At 50.9% G+C, this 20,011-nt stretch overlaps 1 long non-coding RNA gene and 1 pseudogene across 2 annotated transcripts; one reads left to right on the top strand and one right to left on the bottom strand.

Annotated features, from left to right (window-relative positions):
• The first annotated feature begins 621 nt into the window (after nucleotides 1–621).
• Nucleotides 622–9,890, top strand: LOC129527110 (uncharacterized). 2 transcript variants are annotated; one of them, XR_010130978.1, is made up of 8 exons: nucleotides 622–918; nucleotides 1,146–1,203; nucleotides 1,297–1,529; nucleotides 3,494–3,551; nucleotides 3,645–3,877; nucleotides 4,657–4,847; nucleotides 6,914–6,971; nucleotides 7,095–9,890. It is a non-coding gene; the product is annotated as an uncharacterized lncRNA (long non-coding RNA). The 2 variants fall into 2 exon arrangements; XR_010130977.1 differs by having other exon boundaries at nucleotides 623–1,203.
• A 1,810-nt stretch (nucleotides 9,891–11,700) lies between these two features.
• LOC129526885 (protein capicua homolog) lies at nucleotides 11,701–18,358 on the bottom strand (annotated as a pseudogene).
• Nucleotides 18,359–20,011: the final 1,653 nt, after the last annotated feature.

Below are 20,011 nucleotides of genomic sequence, written 5' to 3' on the forward strand. Positions count from 1 at the left end.
GCTCTGTCACCCAGGCTGGAGTGCAATGTGTGGTCTAGGCTCACTAGGGTTAGGGTTAGGGTTTTAGGGTAAGGGCGAAGGGTTAGGGTTTTAGGGTAAGGGCGAAGGGTTAGGGTTTTAGGGTCAGGGCGAAGGGTTAGGGTTTTAGGGTCAGGGCCCAGGGTTAGGGTTTTAGGGTCAGGGCCCAGGGTTAGGGTTTTAGGGTCAGGGCCAGGGCCCAGGGTTAGGGTCTTAGGGTCAGGGCCCAGGGCCCAGTGTTAGGGTTTTAGGGTCAGGGCCCAGGGCCCAGGGTTAGGGTTTTAGGGTCAGGGCCCGGGGCCCAGGGTTAGAGTTTTAGTGTCAGGGACCGGGGCCCAGGGTTAGGGCTTCAGGGTCAGGGCCCGGGGCCCAGGGTTAGGGCTTCAGGGCCAGGGCCCGGGGCCCAGGGTTAGGGCTTCAGAGCCAGGGCCCGGGGCCCAGGGTTAGGGCTTCAGGGTCAGGGCCCGGGGCGCAGGGTTAGGGCTTCAGGGACAGGGCCCGGGGCCCAGGGTTAGGGCTTCAGGGCCAGGGCCCGGGGCCCAGGGTTAGGGCTTCAGGGTCAGGGCCCGGGGCCCAGGGTTAGGGCTTCAGGGTCAGGGCCCAGGGCCGGGGCCCAGGGTTAGGGTTTTAGGGTCAGGGCCCGGGGCCCAGGGTTAGGGTTTTAGGGTCAGGGCCCGGGGCCCAGGGTTAGGGTGATTTCCAGGAAGTGACCTCACAACGATTCAAGCTACCACTTACTGTTGATTGTGATGAAATGCCAGCTGAGGCACACGCCTTGGGAGCTAAGTGGTTGCTGCCCTTGACTACTATGAAGACTCTTGTGGGAAGGGTCGCTTTGGATGCACTTGAGCAGGGGTCCCCAACCCCTGAGCCATGGAGTCGTAAGGAGGCACACAGCAGGTGAGTGGTGTCGAGTGAGGGAGTGAGGGAAGCTTCGTCTGTATTTACAGCCACTCCCCTTTGCTCACATTCCCGCCTGAGCTCCACCTTCTCAGATGAGCAGCAGCATTAGATTCTCATAGGAGAACGCACCCTGTTGTGAACCGTGCATGTGAGGGATCCAGGTTGCGCTGTTCTTATGAGAATCTAATACCTATTGATCTGTCACTTTCTCCCATCACGCTCAGGTGGGACCATCCAGTTTCAGGAAAACAAGCTTAACACGCCCACTGATTCTACATTATGGTGAGTTCTATAATTATTTTATTATATATTCCAGTGTAATAATGGAAATGAAGTGCCTAATAAACGTAAATGTGCTTAAATCTTTTGGCCCAGCTCCTACCTCCCGGCAGCCTCTCCAGGCCCAGAACTCTCTCCAGTCAGCCTCTACAGACCAAGCTCATGACTCACAATGGCCTATTGAGGCCCATACCCTACCTCACGGCAGTCTCCGCAGATGAGCCTACTGCCTCACAACAGCCTCCACAGGCACAGCTCCATCGTTACAATGGCCTCTTTAGACCCAGCTCCTGCCTCCCAGCCTTCTCTCCAGGCCCTGAACTTTCTCCGTAAGTTGAGGTAGCTGGGACTGTAGGTATACATGACGATACTTGGCTAATTTTTAAATTGTTTTGCAGACATGGGGTCTCACTTTGTTGGCCAGGCTGGTGTCAAACTAATGGCCTCAAGTGACCCTTCCACCCCTGCCTCCCATCCTCGAGGTATGTGCCACCACAAGGGGCACTTGTTCAATTTTCTAAAGAAAAAATTTCTAAAGTAAGGCTGTGGGATGATGGCAGGAAGATAAAAGAAAAACAGAAGAATAAGTTAAAACGACTTATTCACACATATTCTTTTGACAGCAAGAAGAACTTTTAGTATATACATTCCTTACAAACCAACAAACGGCAGATAAACAATGTTGTATAGGAACTTCAACACACACTGTACAATATTCCCACTTTGCTGACATAAGTTATGGAAATTTCGTGGTTTCCTTGAGTGTCGCTACCAGTATTTTGCTTCTCTGATGATTTTTATCAACTTCCTCATCTGTTAACTTCTCTCCAAAGTATGTCATGTCACGACATACTGCCGCTGCACGAACACGGCCAGTGTCTTCCTATTAAACATGTAGAATGCTTTCCTAATTTCTCTTTTTACTCTCTGTCTTTGTGTTCTGCATTTTCCTTACTTTTATTGTCAGAAACTCCAGAAAGTCAATCGTACTAATTTATCACGATTTGCTTTATTAATTTATACTTTGCTTATATGGAATTTTGCCCAACAGACCTCATTACAATTTGGGCCAGGGCCCAGGGTTAGGGTTGTTTTAGGGTCAGGGCCAGGGCCCAGGGTTAGGGTTGTTTTAGGGTCAGGGCTAGGGCCCAGGGTTAGGGTTGTTTTAGGGTCAGGGCCAGGGCCCAGGGCTAGGGGTGTTTTAGGGTCACGGCCAGGGCCCAAAGTTAGGGTTGTTTTAGGGTCAGGGCCCAGGGTTAGGGTTTTAGGCTCAGGGCCAGGGCCCAGGGTTAGGGTTTTAGGCTCAGGGCCAGGGCCCAGGGTTAGGGTTTTAGGGTCAGGTCCAGGGCCCAGGGTTAGGGTTTTAGGCTCAGGGCCAGGGCCCAGGGTTAGGGTTTTATGCTCGGGGCCAGGGCCCAGGGTTAGGGTTTTAGGGTCAGGGCCAGGGCCCAGGGTTAGGGTTTTAGGCTCAGGGCCAGGGCCCAGGGTTAGGGTTTTAGGATCAGTGCCAGGGCCCAGGGTTAGGGTTTTAGGGTCAGGTCCAGGGCCCAGGGTTAGGGTTTTAGGGTTAGGGCCAGTGCCCAGGGTTAGGGTTTTAGGGTCAGGGCCTGGGCCCAGGGTTAGGGTTTTAGGGTCAGGGCCAGGGCCCAGGGTTAGGGTTTTAGGCTCAGGGCCAGGGCCCAGGGTTAGGGTTTTAGGGTCCGGGCCTGGGCCCAGGGTTAGGTTTTTAGGGTCAGGGCCCAGGGTTAGGGTTTTAGGGTCAGGGCCCAGGGTTAGGGTTTTAGGGTCGGGACCCAGGGTTAGGGTTTTAGGGTCATGGCCCAGGGTTAGGGTTTTAGGGTCAGGGCCCAGGGTTAGGGTGATTTCCAGGAAGTGACCTCACAGTGACTCAAGCTACCACTTACTGTTGATTGTGATGAAATGCCAGCTGAGGCACATGCCTTGGGGGCTAAGTGGTTGCTGCCCTTGACTACTATGAAGACTGGTGTGGGAAGGGTCGCTTTGGATGCACTTGAGCAGGGGTCCCCAACCCCTGAGCCATGGAGCCGTAAGGAGCCACACAGCAGGTGAGTGGTGTCGAGTGAGGGAGTGAGGGAAGCTTCGTCTGTATTTATAGCCACTCCCCTTTGCTCACATTCCCGCCTGAGCTCCACCTTCTCAGATGAGCAGCAGCATTAGATTCTCATAGGAGAACGCACCCTGTTGTGAACCGTGCATGTGAGGGATCTAGGTTGCGCTGTTCTTATGAGAATCTAATACCTATTGATCTGTCACTTTCTCCCATCACGCTCAGGTGGGACCATCCAGTTTCAGGAAAACAAGCTTAACACGCCCACTGATTCTACATTATGGTGAGTTCTATAATTATTTTGTTATATATTCCAGTGTAATAATGGAAATGAAGTGCCTAATAAACGTAAATGTGCTTAAATCTTTTGGCCCAGCTCCTACCTCCCGGCAGCCTCTCCAGGCCCAGAACTCTCTCCAGTCAGCCTCTACAGACCAAGCTCATGACTCACAATGGCCTATTGAGGCCCATACCCTACCTCACGGCAGTCTCCGCAGATGAGCCTACTGCCTCACAACAGCCTCCACAGGCACAGCTCCATCGTTACAATGGCCTCTTTAGACCCAGCTCCTGCCTCCCAGCCTTCTCTCCAGGCCCTGAACTTTCTCCGTAAGTTGAGGTAGCTGGGACTGTAGGTATACATGACGATACTTGGCTAATTTTTAAATTGTTTTGCAGACATGGGGTCTCACTTTGTTGGCCAGGCTGGTGTCAAACTAATGGCCTCAAGTGACCCTTCCACCCCTGCCTCCCATCCTCGAGGTATGTGCCACCACAAGGGGCACTTGTTCAATTTTCTAAAGAAAAAATTTCTAAAGTAAGGCTGTGGGATGATGGCAGGAAGATAAAAGAAAAACAGAAGAATAAGTTAAAACGACTTATTCACACATATTCTTTTGACAGCAAGAAGAACTTTTAGTATATACATTCCTTACAAACAAACAAACGACAGATAAACAATGTTGTATAGGAACTTCAACACACACTGTACAATATTCCCACTTTGCTGACATAAGTTATGGAAATTTCGTGGTTTCCTTGAGTGTCGCTACCAGTATCTTGCTTCTCTGATGATTTTTATCAACTTCCTCATCTGTTAACTTCTCTCCAAAGTATGTCATGTCACGACATACTGCCGCTGCACGAACACGGCCGGTGTCTTCCTATTAAACATGTAGAATGCTTTCCTAATTTCTCTTTTTACTCTCTGTCTTTGTGTTCTGCATTTTCCTTACTTTTATTGTCAGAAACTCCAGAAAGTCAATCGTACTAATTTATCACGATTTGCTTTATTAATTTATACTTTGCTTATATGGAATTTTGCCCAACAGACCTCATTACAATTTCTAACCTGTTTTATTTTGTTTTTTTTTTTTTTTCTGAGACAGGGTCTCCCTCTGTTGTCCGAGGCTGGAGGGTAGTAGTGCTATCGCAGCTGACTGCAGCCTCAACCTTCCAGGCTGAAGCGATCCTCCCATCTCAACCTCCCACGTGGCTGAGACTACAGGTGCTTGCCACTATGCCCAACTAATATTTGGTATTTTCGTACACGTGGATTCCAGAGGGGTAACAGCGAAACGTGAGTAAGCATGGATTTTGGTATATGCAGAGATGGGGGGCTGTAACTAATTCTGTATACTGAGGGACGGCAACTGTTTATGTTTTTACAGTTACGCTGTAGGATACATACTGTTGCATAGCCTTGAAAATAATAATTTTTAATTGAGCGGAATAATAATAATAATATTGCTAAAAGTAGCAGCTGGCCAGGTGTGGTGGCTCACACTGGTAATCGCAACACTTTGGGAGGCTGAGGCAGGAGGATGGCTTGAGGCCAAGAGTTTGCGATAGGTCTTGGAAACAAATGGGGAGTCACCATCCCTACAGAAAAATACATGAATTAGCCTAGTGTGGTGGCACGTTCCTGTAGTCCCAGCTACTTGGGAGGCTGAGGTGGGAGGATCACTCAAGCCCAGGGAGGCTGAGACTGCAGTGAGTCATGATCAGGCCTCTGCACTCCAGCCTGGGTGACCGAGTGAGACCCTGTCTCAAAACAACAAAAATGTAGCAGCTAACATCAACTGACCTTTTATACCAGGTGCCTATTGATACCATAGTTTAATTTCTTAGAACTGTTTCTTATTTCACTTACCAACTCTGTCTTCAGTTACTCCCAGATTTTTACTGTGTGTGTACAGATGACCTTTTGTTTAGATTGACTTGTCTCCCCAGAAGTAAGATTACTGTGAGTCATGAGGAATGGACATTCTCATTACCCTTGATGTAAATTGACAGGGTTTTGGGTGCCTCCCAGCTATACTCTTAGCACTTTGGGAGGCTAAGAGAGGAGGATTGCTTGAGGCCAAGAGTTGGAGGAGGCAGTATGGCAGTATGGTGAGACCCTGTCTCCATTATTTTAAAAAATTGACAGGCTTTACCTGGGAAGGCTTATACACAATTTAAACACCCCTCATAGTATAAGAAAGTGCCCATTTCACTGCACCTTTGCCAGCACAGGGTATTATAATTTAGTAAGTCATTTTTTGTTTGATTATTTCAAATAGACAAAAGACCTCATGTTACTTACTTGTCACATTTCAACATCTTTCCTCAGCTTATTGGCTCTATTTCTTTTCTGTCTGTAAACGGTTTTTGTTGTTTTGTTCTTTGAGACAGGGTCTTGCTCTGTCACCAGGCTGGACTGTAGTGGCATAATCATGCCTCGCTGCAGCCTTGACCTCCCAGGCTCAAACTTCAGCATTCCGAGTAGCTGGGACTACAAGTGTGCACCACCACTCCCAGCTAACTTTTTTCTTTTTTTTGGATAGAGACAGGGTCTCACTGTGTTGTCCAGACCGGTCTCCAGCTCCTGGCCTTAAGCAATCCTCGTGCATTAGCTTCTCAAATTGCTGGAATTTCAGGCATGAGCCACCATGCCTGGCCTGGGCTAGTCCTGTATTCTCTAGAGTTCTCTTTACTTTGTGCTAGCCAATCTCTCATTATGCTGTTCACCTGTTATAATGAATAATTCTCTGTATTAAATGTTACCACTTTAAACTTTTCAGTGGTTTATGCTTCCTGATTGCACTCTGACTAATATGTTAGGAAGGGTCCCAGGAGATAAACCCACACAGATGGGATTTGGGCATAGGTTTGGTTTCCCAGGGGGCAGTGCTGAGCTCTTTGCCAGTGGGAAATGGGATGCTGGTGATTTCCAGGAAGTGACCTCACAGTGACTCAAGCTACCACTTACTGTTGATTGTGACGAAATGCCAGCTGAGGCACATGCCTTGGGAGCTAAGTGGTTGCTGCCCTTGACCACTATGAAGACTGGTGTGGGAAGGGTCGCTTTGGATGCACTTGAGCAGGGGTCCCCAACCCCTGAGCCATGGAGCCGTAGGGAGCCACACAGCAGGAGGTGAGTGGTGTCGAGTGAGGGAGTGAGGGAAGCTTCATCTGTATTTACAGCCACTCCGCTTTGCTCACATTCCCGCTTGAGCTCCACCTTCTCAGATGAGCAGCAGCATTAGATTCTCATAGGAGAACGCACCCTGTTGTGAACCATGCATGTGAGGGATCTAGGTTGCGCTGTTCTTATGAGTATCTAATACCTATTGATCTGTCACTTTCTCCCATCACGCTCAGGTGGGACCATCCAGTTTCAGGAAAACAAGCTTAACACGCCCACTGATTCTACATTATGGTGAGTTGTATAATTATTTTATTATATATTGGATATATAATACGTATATATATATTTATATATACGTAATAATGGAAATAAAGTGCCTAATAAATGTAAATGTGCTTAAATCTTTTTAAGCAGATTCTTCAGGCCCAGCATCTGCCTCACTGTGGACCCCCCAAGCCAAGCTCCCAACCTTTCAGCAGCTTCTACACACCCAGCTCCCGCCTGCCAGTGGCCTCTTCAGGCCCATGGGGCTCATTCCTCACAACAGCCTTTCCAGTCCCAGTTTTTCCCTTCCGGCGGCCTCTCCGGGCTGAGAACCTCCTCAAGTCGGCCTCTCCAGACCCACTTGCACCCTCCAGGCGTCCTCTCCGGGCCAAGCTCCTCTTCCTGGCTGCGTCTCCAGGCCCGACTCCTGCCTCTCAACAACCTCTTTGGACTCAGTGCCTACCCATCTCCTGGCGTCCTTGGTCGGACCACAGCTTCCTCAAGCCAAGCTCCCCAGGCCCAGGTCAGGCCTCACGGTGCCCCCTCCACGATGAGCTCATGCCCTCCAATGGCACCTGCAGGCCCCAAATGGTCTCCGGTCGGTGGGCTCCTCCACGCCAAGCTTGGGCCTCCCGGTGACCTCTGCAGGCCCAAGTTGTCCTGAAGTCAGCATCTCCCGGCCGTGCCTCCCAGCAAGTAAGCAAGCTCTTTTGGCTCAACTCCTGCCCAGCTCCCAACCGCCTTTGTAGGTCCCGAACTTTCTCCAGCCAAGTTCTTTGGGCCTCATTCCTGCAGCCCGGTGGCCTGTACGGGCCCAGCAATGGTTGGAGAATGGCCTCTGCAGGTCCCGCTCTTGCCTCCCAGGGGCCTCTCCAGGCCCAGCTCTCGCCCCCACGGCGGCCACCCGGGGCCAAGTCCCTGCCTGCCTCCCAGCAGCCCGCATGCGGCCCAGCTCCTCCCTCACGGTGGCCTGTTGATGCCCATGCCTCTGGTACCCTGCCCAGAGGCATGAGCCCCTGCCACACACTGGCTCCTCCCACGCTGAGAGAGGTCAGCGTGAGCCCTTGCCTCACACCGGCCCCTCCCACGCTGAGAGAGGTCAGCGTGAGCCCCTTGCCTCACCCCGGCCCCTCCCACGCTGAGAGAGGTCGGCGTGAGCCCTTGCCTCACACCGGCCCCTCCCACGGTGAGAGAGGTCGGCGTCACCCCCTTGCCTCACACCGGCCCCTCCCACGCTGAGAGAGGTCAGCGTGAGCCCTTGCCTCACACCGGACCCTCCCACGGTGAGAGAGGTCAGCGTCAGCCCCTTGCCTCACACCGGCCCCTCCCACGCTGAGAGAGGTCGGCGTGAGCCCCTTACCTCACACCGGCCCCTCCCACGCTGACAGAGGTCAGCCTGAGCCCCTTACCTCACACCAGCCCCTCCCACGCTGACAGAGGTCAGCGTGAGCCCCTTGCCTCACCCCGGCCCCTCCCACGCTGAGAGAGGTCAGCGTGAGCCCTTGCCTCACACCGGCCCCTCCCACGCTGAGAGAGGTCAGCGTGAGCCCTTGCCTCACACCGGCCCCTCCCACGCTGACAGAGGTCAGCCTCAGCCCCTTACCTCACACCGGCCCCTCCCACGCTGAGAGAGGTCAGCGTGAGCCCTTGCCTCACACCGGCCCCTCCCATGGTGAGAGAGGTCAGTGTGAGCCCTTGCCTCACACCGGCCCCTCCCACGCTGAGAGAGGTCGGCGTGAGCCCCTGCCTCAACAGGCCACCGTGAGGGAGGAGCAGGGTCGCACGAGGGCTGCTGTGAGGCAGGCAGCGACTTGGGCCTGGGAGGTCGTGGTGGGGCGAGAGCTGGGCTTGGAGACTCCCCTGGGAGGCAACAGCGGGGCCTACAGACTCTGTTCTCCAGCCGGAGGTGGGACTGTTCAGGTACTGGGAGGCGGGATGTGGGTCTGAAGAGCTTGGTTGCAGAAACTTCGGGGTCTACAAACGCAGGCGGGAGCTGAGCCAAAAAAGCTTGTTTGCTGGGAGGCGGGAGATGCAGCCAGGAGAAACAGGTGTGCCTGCAGAGGCCGCCATGCGGGAGGCGGAGGCCGGGCCTCCTCAAATCGGCCTCTCCAGACCCACTTGCAGCCTCCCGGCATCCTCTCCGGGCCCAGCTCTTCCTCCCGGCTGTGTCTCCAGGCCTGACTCTGGCCTCCCAACAACGTCTTTGGACTCAGCTCCTGCCCAGCTCCCAGCAGGCCCAAGTCGTCGTCAAGTCGGCCTGGAATTGGGCCCGGAAGAGCAGCAAGTCGGCCTCCCCGGGCCCAGCTCCGTCCTCTCGGCGGCCTCTCCAGGTGCAAAACTTCCTCGAGTCAGCCTCTCCAGGCCCAGCTCCTCCTGCCTCCCAGTGGCCTCTTTCAGCCCAGACCAGCTCATGGCTCTTGGCGGCCTTCCCAGGCCCCGCTTTTGACTTTTGGTGGCCTCTTCAGGCCCAGAACTTGACCTCCAGTGGGCCTTTGCAGGCCCGGCCTCCTGCCTCTCGAAGGCCTGCACGGGCCCGGACTCACAGCGGACTCACAGCGGACTCTCCATGCCCAGCTAGCTCTCGCCTCATTGCGGCCTCCCGAGTCCAAAGCTCCTGCCTCTCGGCCGCTTCGGCAGGCCCAGCTCCCGCCTGCCAGTGGCCTCTTTAGGCCCAGCTCATTCCTCACAACGGCCTTCCCAGGCCCCGTTTTTCCCTTCCGGCAGCCTCTTGGCCTCTAATTTGTTTATCTTTTGTGTATAAATCCCAAAATATTGAATTTTGGAATATTTCCACCATTATGTAAATATTTTGGTAGGTGATTTATTTGGGGTGAGTTTCTGCACCAAGCCCGAATTTTTTATTTTATTTTCCTTATTATTTGGTGTTAAACAGGTTTAATGACGGTCACGGCAACTGTTTGACACAATGAAAAATATCGCCCATGATCAACGTGTTCTGTTCTGGGGAAGGGGGCAAAGGCAGGGTGAATCACTTTCTTAAAAAGTATAGCTCAAGTTGGGAGTGCAGAGGGAATGGGGAGAAAACCCTCCCGCTGCCTGTGTCGAAGTGCAGGAGCCCCCACCCCCATACTCACCTGAGTCCAGCCCCTCTGGGGAAAGAAGGGGTGCATGAACTCCCCCTAGTCCACAGGCACCTCCCTGTGGCCCAAGGCCCTCTTCACACTCCATTTTGTAGCCCCAGCAGGAGCTATTTTCCGAAAAGTGAAAAGCTCTGAAGGTCCCACAATTCATGGTACGTACAGGGGCTCGGAGGAGGGAAACTGCCCAGCTTTCCCCCGGCACAGCTGCAGGGGTAGGGGGTATAGATAAGAGGAGCAGGCCTTGGCCAGGCGTGGTGGCTCACGCCTGTAATCCCAGCACTTTGGGAGGGGGAGGCAGGCGGATCACGATGTCAGGAGATCGAAATCAGCCTGGCCAAGATGATGAAGCCCCGTCTGTACTAAAAATACAAAAATTAGCCGGATGTGGTAGCGTGCACCTGTAATCCTAGCTACCCGGAAGGCTGAGGCAGGAGAATGGCGTGAACCCGGCGGGAAGAGGTTGCAGTGAGCCAAGATCGCACCACTGCACTCCAGCCTGGGCGACAGAGCAAGACTCAGTCTCAAAAAAAAAAAAGAAAAAAAAAAAAAGAAAGAGGCAGGCCTTATTCTGTCCCAAACTGAAAGGATTAAATGGCTTTACCTGGGAGAAGATAACCATCCTGCCCTCCATTGCTACCCCCACATACTGTCCATGTTCTCAGGGGGTACTGTGAGTCCTGGGATCTTCTTTGGGGTCGCCCACCTGCCTGTGGTAGTTATGGAGACCCCCAGGTGTTGAGGCAGGGCTGGGGTGTCCCCTTCCAACCAGGCTGTCAAGGCCCCAACTCTGGGGCAGAGGCAGTGGCAGGGCAGCCAGGGTTGCGCCAGAGCCTGAGCAGGGTGAGGTGGGGTCAGGCAGGGCTGGGAGTCAGGGCAGGGGCAGCAGCAGTGGACCCGCTATGCACACATCTTCTCCAAGGTTTGTGTGCAGAACATCCTGCCCATGCTGCCCCAGGAGCTTCAGTTGGCACCTGCCCCAGTCCAGCCTCTGGGAACCATGCAGCGGCTCCCAGCGGCCCTGCACCCACCACCAGCATCCGTTTCACCTGCAGTTGGAGATCCGTGAGGTGCCCAGAAGATCATGCAGTCATGAGTCCCACGGAGCAGCCCGTGAGGCTGAGGCTCCTCCCACTGGACCGCCCCCCAACTGGCACCACTGCTGCCCCTGCCCCTACTCTCAGCCTCACGTGACTCTCGGGCAGAGGCAGTGGTGGGGCAGCCAGGGCAGCGTCAAGAGTCTGAGCCAGGTGAGGTCCGGTCAGGACCCCCACAGGGCTGGGAGTCAGGGCAGGGGCAGAACAAACCTTGGAGGGGAAGATGTGTGCATAGTGGGCCTGGAGGGCGGCTGTTGCCTAGTGGACAGGAAGAAGCAGTGGGCCTGGAAGAGCTGCATGATCAGGGCCGGCACTGGTCCAGGGCGCGTGCAGTGAAGAGGACAGCGCCTTCTAGGTCTCCGGTTCCCTGAGCCTGTCCTCGGCTTCTCCACCTGTACAGGCAAAGGGGAAGCTGTCCCCATCACACATGGCACACTTGGGGATGTTGGGCTTTGGGCTGCAGCTGGAGCGTCTTCTCATCTTGCATCTGGGTGTGGTGGGGTCCTCCAGTGTGGGATCCATGTCCGTGGGATTCCCTTTGCCCCGACCCCGAAAGTCCAGTCAGTTTCTCTTCAGGCTCTGCCCCCCGGGTGGCTCAGCCCAGCTCCTGCCTAGGAAAGCCTTAGTGTTGGGAGGGACCCTGATGACTGAGGAGCCTGGTAGCTCCAGGTCGCCCACACTTTCAGGTCTCTTGCACCAGAAGGTGGCAGGATCCATTGGGAGGAAACAGATCACCTTGGAAGGCATCCCTGGGCCCCCATCCCCAGGGGTAGGGGCCGTAGGGGGCCCGCTCTGCTGCCTTGACCAGACTCCTGGGCTTTGAAGGCTCCTGGGCCCAGTAAGAAGGAGGTGGGTGCCCAGGTTGAGGAGGAAGCATCCGAGTATGTGTAGGAGGAGGACAGGGTGGGACCATAGACTTTGCCAAAAGCTGCAGGTGGATCGGGGGACCCTGGGGGCTCAGGATCCAGCAAGGGGTGGCAGGAGTAAAGGAGGAAGGAATGACAGGTGCAAATACCTTCCCACCAAAGCCCTTGTTGCCCTCTGGCTCCTCCCCAGAGTTGTCCCCACTCTCAGTTGGTCACCCACTCCTTGAACTTGAGATCAGTGTCAGTGGTGCTAAAGCCATCATCAGCAATGACATCATCACCCCCTCCTCCTCATGGATGACCGTGTGCTCCTCGTCACTCGCTATGTCCTCGCTGGCCATGTGCTGGGAATGAGCAGCTCAGGTGGGCAGCAGCAGGGCTGCCCACTGCTCACCTCCCTCACCAGGGGCTGCAAAGTGGCCTGGAGCTCCATACTGAGTAGAAGGCTTTGGGCCAGAGTATGATGCAGTACCAGACACCACCTGTGTCAGTTCCTGTAGTGCCTGACAGTCTATTTCCCTGCCATCCAGGCTGTGTACCCCCCTGTGGGAGAAGGCTTGGGCCAGGCTGGGCCAGGCTGAGCCAGGTTCCCTGACTGTGTGCAGCCGTTCTGCCCCACAGAAGCTGCTCCTTGGTATCCGAGCTCTGGAGTGTTTGGGCTACAAGTGACAGGAGTTCAGAGGACGCCCCAGGGGCAGTGGCAGTGCCCGTCTCTGATATGCTCCGCTCCCACGAGCCCTTGTTACACTCCTGCTAGCCCCTGGCTTGTGGGCTTGGCCTCTGAGCTGGACTTCTTTCGGTCCTTGTTGCAAGTGGGCCACCTTCACCTGGAAGGCCAGGTCATGGTATTTCTGCGTCTCGTTGGGCCCCAGGGTGTACCACCGCTCGCTCAGCATCTGGCTGATGGTCCGGTTATCCTGGTTGGGGTGACCCTGGTGCGCCCTGCCAGGGCCTGGTGCCGCTTGCTGAAGATCATGACCGCCACTCATGGGCCACCGGATGTGGTCCTTGTCCCATTTGTTGGGGCTGCATCCATCCTTCTCAGAAGATGAGTCCTGTTCCTTGCGCAGGGCACTGAGGGACTGGGCCTGACATCATCTGAGTGGTAGAGGCAACTGGGTGTCAGGAGACATGATGGAGAGGAAAGCATCATCATGGTCATTCTCTGTGTCACTGTCCAGCAGGGACTCCCCTGAGGGGCCCAGGGCTCCTCCTCCATGGTGGGAGGTGAGCTTTTACCAGGTTCCACCACCCCCAAAGTGTGTGGGGTTGCGGGCCCTGGGCTTTCAGGGCAGGTGGCTCCAGGGGGCCGTCCAGGGTCAACACTCCCCGTCCCACCTGGTGGACGCTCATGAGCAACAGCTGCCAACTTGGCAGGTTGTTTTCTCTGGTTGGAGGCCACTGAGTGACTGGCAGGTTGCTGGGCCTCGTGTGGCTGCAGGGAGGGGTCAGGAAGGGGATGGAGTACCAGGGGAACACGGCCACAGCGTGACCTTCCACATTCCTCCACACGAACATGCTGACGCCACGGGAGGCCTCACTGAACGCAGGCCTGGGGGCCAAGTACTTGGTCCAGGCAGGGGGTTCCTGGCAGGGGCTCACACCTCCTCACCCCCTCCTCAGCCAAGGTGGCTTGGGCCCAGAGAAGGGGGGGTTGGAGAGGAGCAGAAGGCCAGGCCTCAAGTTTTGTTTTTTTTGTTTATTTTGTTTTTTGTTTTTGAAATGTAGTTTGACTCTTGTCACCCAGGCTGGAGTGCAGTGGCACGATCTCAGTGGCCTTCATACCTGGCTAATTTTTTGTATTTTTACTGGAGGTGGGGTTTTGCCATGTTGGCCAGGCTGGTCTTGACCTCCCGTCCTCAGGTGATCCACCCACCTCGGCCTCCCAAAATGGGATTACAGGCATGAGCCACCGCTCCCAACTTCATTCATTTTTACTTGAAAAACTCCATTAAGCAATTTTTTAAGGTAGACCTAGTGGTCCTGAATGCCCTCAGCTTTGTTTGTCGAGGAAACACATTATTTTTTCTTTCTTTCTGAAGGACAGCTTTGTCAGACATAGTATTAGTTGCTGGCACTTTTTTTCTTTCAGCACTTTGAATCTATTATTCGATTCTGTCCTGACCTGCAAAGTTTCTTTAACTTTTGACTATTTGATTATATTGTGACTTGGTGAGTATCTATTTGGTTTGAACCTCTTTAGGAATCTTTAAGCTTCATGGATTTAGATGTCTAAATCTTTCCCATGATTTAGGCAGTTTTCAGCCATTCTTTAAATAAGCTTTCTTTTCCTTTCTCTACTTTCCTTCTCAAACTCCCATAACCTGACAATGGTTTGCCTAATGGTGTCTTGTTGGCTTTCTTTTCTCTGTCTCTTTTTTTTTCTTTTTTTTTTTTTTTGAGACAGAGTCGTGCTCTGTCACCCAGGCTGGAGTGCGATGTGTGGTCTCGGCTCACATTGCACTCCAATCTCCACCTCCTGGGTTCAGGCGATTCTCCTGCCTCAGCCTCCCAAGTAGCTGGGACTGCAGGTGTGTGCCACCACACCCGGCTAATTTTTGTATTTTTAGTAGAGATGGGGTTTTGTCATGTTGGCCAGGCTGGTCTTGAACTCCTGACCTCTTAATCTGCCTGCCTTGGCCTCCCAAAGTGTTGGGATTACAGGCTTGAGCCACCACGCCCAGCCTTCTTTTCTCTTTTTTATTCTTTTTTTCTTTGTCCTCTGACTGGATAATTTCAGAAGATCTATATTCAAGTTTACAGATTCTCTCTCCTGTTGAAGTTTACTATTGTGTTTTATCACCCAGTCTGGTCTTGAACTCCTGGGCTCAAGCAATCCTCCCACCTTGGCCTCCCAAAATGCTGAGTTTACAAGCATGAGCCACTGCATCCAGTCAGTCCCAGCACTTTGGGAAGCTGAGGTGGGAGGATCAGTTGAGCTCAGGAGTTTGAGACCAGCCTGGGCAACATACTGAGAACTTGTCTCTATATTAAAAAAAAAAAAGTCTTTGGGAGGCCAAAGCAGGAGGATCACCTGAGGTCAGGAGTTCGAGACCAGCCTGGCCAACATGGCAAAACCCCATCTCTGCTAAAAATACAAAAATTAGCCAGGTGTGGTGGCACACGCCTGTAGTGGTGGTGCATGCCTGTAGTCCCAGGAAATAAAATTTTCTTTGCTTAGAAAAGCACAACCACTTATGTAGAAAACCTAAAGGAATCTATTAAAAATACACTAACTGCCTGAAGTGCTGAAAAGTCAAATGGGGGCTTAGAACCTCACTCCAGATCCTACACAAGCTGATGGTTCTGTTCCCAGAAACAACTCAGCTTCCTCATCATCTATGGCCAGTGCCTTGTAGCGGAGCTGGAGATCACCCTTTAGTGGGCTCTTCAGCTGGATCTAGAAATCAAATTGACACCAGGCAGATTAACAAGAGAAAAGTATACAGATTTTATTGCTTTTATATGTACATGGGAATCTGCACAAGGGCAAAGTCTGAAGAGGTGGCCAAAGCAAGGTGCTTTTATACATTTTTAGAAAAAGAGCAAAAAATTGGAGAAGAAAGGATAGGACAAAGAAAATCTAGCCAGGCAGTAAATTTTCTAGGAGAATCACTAGGACATATATGAGGAAGGGTGTGTAAAACAGGTGAAAGATAAGGGTTAGTTCATTAAACATGTTTACTCTGGACCATTGTAGCCTCTACGATAAGGAGTATTTTCTCACTCTGGTGTGGACAGGGCACGCCTCCCAGAGCAACCTTTATCACTTACTGCATGCAGGAAGAGACAGGTCAGCCTGCCCTTCCTGAAACTACAATTTCTTCAGTGTTTTCAACTCAAAATAATCAATACCCCCCATCTGGCATATCTGGGGATGGCACGTCCTTTACTCCTTCAGCCTCTTCTCCCTGAAGGTCCTTTGCGTAGTTGGGAATCTCCACCAGGAGGGGTAGCTCTTTGGTCTAAACCCATGGCGGCAGAGTTTCGACAATATTCCCAACTTAAATGTTTCTGATTCTGAGTGGTGGTTAGATCCCTTTGTACACCCCTGTCCCCAGTGCCTACAGAATGGGCATGTTAATAAGTGTTGGCTGAACATTCAATGATGGATAAGGAAGAATAGGAGGCAAGAGAGACGGTGGTCTCCAGTGCCAAGCCCCAGTGCTAACTGGGGTGATTTTTTTTCATGACTCATTTTCCTAAAAGCACCCTCAAGGGTCCTACAAAACTCTTCCCAACAGCTAAATCACAGACTAATCTGGCCCATCGACGTCTTCCCTGACTATACTAATTTTTTTGTGTTTTTTTTTTTGAGATGGAGTCTTGCTCTGTCACCCAGGTTGGAGTGCAATGGCACTATCTCAGCTCACAGCAACTTCCACCTCCTGGGTTCAAGCGATTCTCCTGCCTCAGCCTCCTGAGTAGCTGGGACTGCCAGCATGCGCCACCATGCCCGGCTAATTTTTTTTTTTTTTTTAGTAGAGATGAGATGGGGTTTCACCATGTTGGCCAGGATGGTCTTGAACTCCTGACCGCAAGTGATCCGCTTGCCTCGGGCTCCCAAAGTGCTGGGATTACAGGTGTGAGCCACTGTGCCCGACCATATATTAATGGTTTTTGATGAATTTGTTCCATAGATTAAAATCTTGTGCCCCATCGCGTGTGGGGCTCCATCGCATGTGGGGCACAGGGTTCCTGAGTGTTTGTGGCTGTCAAACCAAGATGATTTCTTGCTTAATCAAGCAGATTTGAAAGTTCATCTCTGCTACCAGGAAGCACTTGCTCAACTCAGAAGACAATGTCCTATCAGCCTTTCACTATCACGCATCTGTTCTTCAAGATCCGTCATATTAGCTCCAGTGAAACGGAAGCTAAAGTGAAACTTTTTCTCTTATGTAGATTTTTATTCATAACTAGGGAAAAATTAGGCACCCACAGAAAAATAATAACCTAAAAAATTAGGCTGAACGTAAGAAAAATTTGTGATGAAATAAACATTTCAAAGAACTGAAAATATTTTTCTGACTTTTTATGTGCCACCATTAGTTACATCATTGAGAAAACAATATTTGTATTAAAAAAAGAGCTGGTGAAAATCTGGCAACTGGTCAGGCATAGTGGCTCGTGCCTGTAATCCCAGCACTTTGGAAGGCCGAGGCAGTCGGATCACTTGAGGTCAGGAGTTTGAGGCCAGCCTGACCCACGTGGTGCAACCCCGTCTCAACTAAAAATACAAAAATTAGCTGGGCGTGGTGGCGGGCACATGTAATCCCAGCTACTAGGGAGGTTAAGGCAGGAGAATTGCTTGAATCTGGGAGACAGAGGTTGCAGTGAGCCGAGACTGAGCCACTGCCTTCCAGCCTGGTGACAGAGTAAGACTTCATCTCTCTCTCTTTTACTTCTTTTACTTTTTTTAAAGACTTCTTCTCAAAAATAAAAAGAAAGAAAGAAAATCTGGCAATCCAGTAACAACTGGCCACTATGGCATGCATGTGCTATGCATAAACGTAAATTGATGCATAAACTTAATTTTAGAACTGGAAGGAAATCTGGAGTTCTTTAGGAGCCAGGTTTTACACATGCAGAATCAGTTTCGATTCAATAAAATTTGACTAACTAAACTTAAGATAAGCATAGTTATGCATTAGAGTATTAACTCTCAAACTTTTAAGAAAGAATTCTTCCTTTGCTTGCTAATTTTCTTTCTTTCTTTCTTTTTTTTTTTTTTGCGATAGGGTCTTGCTCTGTCGTCCAGGCCGAAGTGCAGTGACGTCATCATAGTTCACTGCAGCCTCTACCTCCCCAGCTCAAGTAATCCTCCTGCCTCAGCCTTCTGAGTATCTGGGACTACAGGCATGAGCCACCATGCCCAGCCTTTTCTTTTCTTTTCTTTTCTTCTTTTCTTTTCTTTTCTTTCTCTCTCTGTCTCTCTTTCTTTCTTTTCCTTCCTTTCTTCTTCTTTTTTTTTTGATGGAGTCTTGCACCATCGCCAGGCTGGAATGCAGTGGCGCGAACTTGGCTCACTGCAACCTCCGCCTCCGGGTTCAAGCAATTCTCCTGCCTCAGCCTCCTGAGTAGCTGAGACTACAGGCGTGTGCCACCACGCCAGCTAATTTTTTTATTTTTCTAGAGACGGGGTTTTACCATGTTGGCCAGGATGATCTTGATCTCCTGACCTCATGATCCACCTGCCTAGGCCTCCCGAAGTGCCGGGATTACAGGCATGAGCCACCGTACCTGGCCCTTTCTTTCTTTTTATCAAGACAACAACATGTCTTTATAGTGCTCCCAAGGCTAAAGTATACCTTACGTCTATGTAAACACTCAACCTGAGCTTTGCAATGGCCCATGTTGGCAGTAGTGCAAACAAAAACAATTATGAAACCCATTTTCCTTTGACAAAGAGAAATAAGTGGCAAGAACTGCTTCTTTCTCTTAGTATGGCTCTCTGAAAAGAACCAGATCAGTCAAAAGGGGAATATTTTTCTGGAGGGATAGGTTTGGCCTAGTGGCTTCTACCTCTTTTAGATGACTGCTATTTCTCGTTTTAATGTTAAATAGACACTAATAGGAGAAATCACATCAATTCAGTCAACAAACATTTACTGAGCACTTTCTGTGGTCAGGCCCTCTGTTAACTTCTGGGAATACAATGACAACTCTGACAATCCCAACCCAAGGAGCCAACAAGTCCGGGAATAGAGACACACAAGAAAACAGACAATTACAACTCTACCGTTAGAATAAAGGTACATTGAGAACTTGCAACAAATATTCTTCATCCCTTATCTTAATTATTCATAACATGTTTACCACCAATAAGAACAGCAATAAAAATAAATGCCCAACTCAGACAGCAATGTCCATTTACCATGTGTTTACACAGCATAATACAAGCAAGCAGTGGACAGAGATTCTCTTGTTTAGTCCTCACAACTCTGCAAGGTGGGTTTTATTACTCTCCATTTCTAGATAAAGGATCTCATCTAATATTACATGGGCCAGTGGTCTTCCAGTTGAGGTATGCACAAGCCCAGGGGTAGGTGAGGACCCTGCCTGGGGTCTTCAGGTGGGGACCATCAACCTCCATTTGTACTCTTTTCTGAACATTGGTCTGAGACAGAAAGTCCCTGCAATTAAGGCATTAAGCTGGCTCTTTTTCTATTTCTCATTTCATAATTGCCCTTCTCCTGCTTTACCAAAATCTTTCACCCCCATCATATATATATATATCCCCATATATATATCCTATATATTTCCCCATACATATTCTATATATACATACCTTATATATGCATGCACACACATCATATATATGTATGCATATATGATATATACATATATGCTATGTAAACATGTATAGTGTGTATATACACGTGTGTATGTGTATATGTGTGTATATGTGTATATATACACGTGTGTGTACATATATACATCATATATATGTGTCTATAATGTATATATGGGTGTGTCTATATAGGTGTATCTATACGCAAATACGTATATATGATGTATATATATAAGATGTGTGTGTGTATATATATGTGTTTGCATGTGTGTGTGCATATATATAGTATATACATATTTTTTGAGACAGCGTCTCACTCTGTCGCTCAGGCTGAAGTTCGGTGGCTGATGACAGCTCACTGCAGCCTCCCGGCTCAAGTGATTCTTCCACCTCAGCTTCCTGAATGGCTGGGACTACAGGCGTGTGTCACCACACCCAGTTAGTTATTTTATTTTTCGTAGAGATGGTGATCTCACTGTATTGCCCAGGCTGGTCTCGAACTCCTGGGCTCAAGCAATTTTCCACCTCGGCTTCCCAAATTGCTGGGATTACAGGTGTGAGCTACTGCACCGGCCCATCCTTTATTTTAATATTATGCAGTGCCCTGAGACATATAAAAAACCCACCTTCCCAAGTAAAGGAAATTCAAGCTGATGCCTGCAGAGCCTCCTTTAACAAAGGCTCTGAAATACCCTCTGTCATTAAAATGATAATT

This window comes from Gorilla gorilla, chromosome 16, assembly GCF_029281585.2.
Source record: "Gorilla gorilla gorilla isolate KB3781 chromosome 16, NHGRI_mGorGor1-v2.1_pri, whole genome shotgun sequence".
NCBI classification, from domain to species: Eukaryota; Metazoa; Chordata; class Mammalia; order Primates; family Hominidae; genus Gorilla; species Gorilla gorilla.